This window comes from Alosa sapidissima, chromosome 14, assembly GCF_018492685.1.
Source record: "Alosa sapidissima isolate fAloSap1 chromosome 14, fAloSap1.pri, whole genome shotgun sequence".
NCBI lineage: Eukaryota > Metazoa > Chordata > Actinopteri > Clupeiformes > Clupeidae > Alosa > Alosa sapidissima.
Genome location: NC_055970.1, coordinates 18,103,777 through 18,108,796, shown reverse-complemented (window position 1 = coordinate 18,108,796; position 5,020 = coordinate 18,103,777).

Genomic DNA, 5,020 nt, shown 5'->3' with positions numbered 1-5,020 from the left:
TTTATCAGGCGCTGGGGGTGGAAAGTGCCAGAACCAGCTACAGGCACGCAAAAGCAACTCGGAAAACTAGCTATTCCAATTACAGATGACAGGAATCGAAAAAAACATAAAACTAGCCCATTTCTGGAATGGAAGGCCTACTCCCCTGCCAGTAAAATTCTGCTGCTCTTTTTCCCCCCCTATTCACACCAGATTGGACAGACAAGCGTGCAGACAGAGAAGGGCCATGGATGGAACAAAGGGAGAAAAAAAAAGAGAAGAAAAAAATAGTTCATTCTCAGTCCAAAAGCAGGAGTTTCTCACAGTGCGAGGAAGCCGGAGCTGTCACTGAGTGTGGGGGCATGCCGTCTGCAGATGTGCTACATGGGCACTCGATCCCTCTCGCTATTTGTTTTGGCAAACTACCCATTTGTCGGAACAATTATTGCACACATGCAAGGGAAACGAGCCGGCATTGCCTCGCTGGGGAGTCTGTCAACAGTGAAGCACATATAAACACACCATGCATGACACCAGCGACACAAACGATTCCCACCCTGAGAGAAAACGAACGGACGGTCGAACAAAGCTCTGCGTTTCTGAACAAACGATTAAATGGCTCAATGGCACTCAAAGTCCAAGCCACTTTTTGATATGCGCAGCCTGCTTCGCTTCAATGTGTGGAGAAATATATTACTTATGCAGTGGCCGTTGAGATAACATATTCAGTGCACTTAAGAAAGAAGGGCAGAATCACAGAGATGTAATTGCGTAGGTGTACAGACAGATAGGGCAAACATTAAGCCATTGCCATGCAGAGACAGACAGAGAGAGAGAGGGAAATAGAGATTGAGGGAAAGAGATACAGAGAAATGTGGGTTCGTCTCAGGAACCTGCGACTGAAAGGGACTGGGGAGGTGAGAGACATGGAGGAGAGTGAGTAACATGGAAAATATTTCCTTTTTCGGACCACATAATTGGCCTGGTCAGGAGGACTCATTTATTTAACTCTAGCCGGCATTGGTCTTGGCCCTGGCAATCTCAGTTGCACAATTACTCCTTCAAGTTGCACACTGCAAACAAATTGATCGCAGATTAGGGGGAAACTAGTAGGTGCTCAACATAAAAGCAGAGAAAATAAGCCCCTGTAGGTCTTTACATTCTAAATCAAATCTAAGTGATGGGTTAAAAATCTAATTTGTGGAAGAAAAGAAGAAACCGCTCGGTCAGGAGGACGAGAACAAGGCAGCAAATTGAGGCATTTATCCGCGATCTAGATCAATGCAAGACCACTGCTCTCATAAGACCACTTCCACCACTATGATTTCCGCCAGAAAATAACACATATCCGGCCTGTACAACACAGAACCCTATTAAACTTTGCAGACGGACTTGGAATGGGATCAAAGCAGTCTGTATCCAGCAGACCCTATTGTTGTTGTTGTTTTTTAAACCGTCTGGGAAATCTGCATCAATTTACAAACCATTTGCTTCTTGACCAGTACAATCAATGGAGAGGGGGGGGGGCAGTAAAAGATGTCACATGACCCTAAGGCGTCTGTGGGCGGATGACCCTCTGAGGGTATCAGTGAGGTGAGTTGAAGGGTACTGGGTTGGGGGTTGAGCGCATGTGAGAACCCAGGGTCTGTGCTCCTATCTCGACACCGTCTGCACTGAGGACACCCCAGTGATTTACGGTGTGCGAAGAGAGTGATGTCACAGAAACCAGGCAGACTCCAGGGCTGGCTTTAGCTCTGCCCAGCAATGAGGATGATGTCACTCAGTGTGTATGTGTGTGTGTACTGTATGTGTGTGTGTGTGTGTGTGTGTGTCTGTTGTGGGAAGAGCTAAGCTGGTGAGAGATGGGAAAAATGTATTAAGACAGGTCATGAACTTATGCTTGCACGGATCATGAAACATGCCACTAAACGTACATTATACACTAAGTGTGCTTGGGACAACAGATCAATACATGAAGGAGCCTATTCCTTTTAAGTATACCTTTACGTAACTGGGCATGCAGCCCTTCCCTTTAAATATTAATAGCAGGAGGAAAGTATTAACATAAAACAGGGAATGTTTTCTTTAGACACCTCAGGAACACATCTGGATAGCACTTTAAGGACTTGCAATACACATGTTTAAAAATCCCTGAAAGACTGCAATGAGTTTAGTTTAGTGTATACTAGAGTGAATTTAAGGGCGCCTTCCTCTCAGCGCGCCAGGCAGACAGCATGATGGGAAATGGCAGCAGGATATTTTATGTTTCCAGCATGACAGGACATCATTTCCTCCGCTGATGAAAGGAGTCGTCAGCCCACCCGGCTGGCTCAAAAATGTATTCAGCCACAAAGGTTGTGACATAAACAGTCAATGTCACCCGGCAGACCGCATTCGCTTACTGCCTGCCTGGAACACACAAAGGCATGGCAGTATGGGCAGATTTTTTTTTGTTACTGTGGTCCCATGAAACAACTCCACGGCGATCATTAGTCTGTGAGATTCTAAACCAAAAGGACCAGACGTGACCTTGATGATGAGTGAACGAAACGGCGCTATTTCTTTTTATTTGTTGTTGAGTTTACTTATTTATTTATTTGAACAAAGCGTAGTTGTTTACTTTCATGCAGCTCATGCAGCGCAGCGTTTGTGTGTTTGTGCAGCTCGACTGGCACGAGTCTTCTAAACCTCTGTGGTTCCTTAATGGACGAGCAGAGCTCCCCCCCCCCCCCCCACCTCTGAACAACAAGCCACACAGCCGCCCAATCTATCTAATGTCCTGAGGTCAATTAGGGTGGCAACTCCCTCCCTGGCACCAGTCGCACACAGAGAGGCAGCGAGTCCAGCCAGCCACCAAAGCCTGACTCACTCTCTGTCCCATGCATCCACTCGCTCGGCCCCCCTATACCAACGCTCGGGGGGCCCTGGGCCACAACAACCAACTTTAAATGAGTCCCGGGCCACCGGCCAAGAGTATAATGGGATTGCCAGAGAAAATACACTGCATCGAAGAGGAAACAGCTCATTTTTATGACAAATCATGTCTGGCGGTAATTTCGATTCACAGCTCCGAGTGAGCCGGGGGTTCAGTGATCTCATGACTGTCCCGCAGCTTGATGCATTTAAAGAGCGTGGAGGACAGCCATGATGTCATCCTGCCTTTAAAATTCCTCACGTTCAGTATACAGCTGGGACTGAAGCCATCCAATGCTGCCTCTCTGCTGCTTATTTTTCCAAAATGGTAGTTTTATATAGAATAGGACTAAAATAAACAGTGGCTGTAAATGTCAGTAGCTTTGTGTACTTGGACCCGGGTTTAGGGCATATTTGTGTGTGTGTGTGTGTGTGTGTGTGTGTGTGTGCCTGTGGCTAGTTATTCTGACTCCCAGGTGCTATCAGATCAGCAGTCTGTCACTGCCAGAGCCTCACTGATCGGCCATGTCGGCAGAGTGCCCTGTAAATTCCACACACATCAAACGCTGGGGTCGCATCACGTTTATTCAATTAGTCAGACACTGGGGTCCAGCCAAGGAGAGAGTACTGCAGACCAGACAGACAGAGAGAGAGAGAAAGAGATAAAGAAAGAGATGGACAACTCCCTCGAGACTTAAGTTGCACCTGGCTGCCTCTCCCTTCTCCCTCTCAGAGATTGTTGTCAGAGTGAGAGGGAGAAAGAGGGCGAGAGAGAGTATGCGTGCATATATTTGTGTTTTTGTATATGAGAGAGGATGTGTATGAACATGGGTGTGTGTTTGCGCGTGTGTGTGTGTTTGTGAGAGAGAGATAGGATGTGTGCGAACATGGGTGTGTGTTTACGAGTGTGTGTGTGTGTGTGTGAGAGAGAGATAGGATGTGTGCGAACATGGGTGTGTGTTTACGAGTGTGTGTGTGTGTGTGTGAGAGAGAGAGAGAGGATGTGTGCGAACGTGTGTGTGTGTGTTGGTGTTAGTGGTGACAGGCCCAGGCTGATTAGAGTCGTCGTCTGGCCTGTCAGACACCTACCCAGGAAGCCAGTCCATTCACCTGACAGCTCAGCCTCACCTCTCCAGCCCCTGATAATCACTGCTCTGTCGACACCTGCATCCCCAGCAGCACAACTCTGCCGCTCTGCATAATGGCCCACACCAGCACACATCCTCCTAGCCCACATCATGTGCACAGTGTCACTCCACCACCACAACAAACCATATGACTGGACAGAACAGCATCTAGTATTTAAATAAAGGTGAACACACACGAACACACACCCCCACCCACACACACACACACACACACACACACACACCCACACACACCCACACACACACTCATTCAACATTACACTTTAATGCCATTATGCCTTCATTGAAACCTACAGTTCCCTTTGCTTCCTCAAGTAGACTTGTTGTTTATTGTAACATCAGTTACTTCTGACTCGCCGATCTGCTCTCGCCAGAGGCACTGAGGTGCACACACAGGCTTTTTTTCCAGTCACAAGTAATAACAGTTTAGGCTCTGTAAAGAGCCTTGAGACAATGTCATTGTTTTGGTGCTATATAAATAAAGTTGACTGACCATACTGTACACACTGCCACAGATTTAGCTCAACTGGACACTTCAGTCTAACACGGCATCGCCGATACAGATGACATTAGTTTCCACTGTGAAGGGCAAAGCCTAAAAAAATAACTGTTAATGTGAACCAAGCCTATGGATCATTTGGCTTTGCAATAAAACCCAAAGCGTGCTTGATTCACATGTCTGAAGGAAATTGTGTGCGGGTGGCTGGAAGAAGGAGGATGTGGATAACAAGTCGGGAGGATGGGAGTCTGTCGGGGCAGCTTGTGTTGGGGCTGGTGTGTGTCGGAAGCAGGCGGCAGACAGTGGGCGTACAGCGTGGGCGAGATGTCTGCAGCCCGCCAGCCCGCGCCTGCCGGCCAGCGACGCAACCCAGGGAGCACGCCAGCCCTGTCCGCTATCACCATCCTAACGGCTTCACACTCTCACACCGTTTCTCCTGCCCGCCCGCGTCCCACACTTTCACACACCAGCGGGCCGGCTG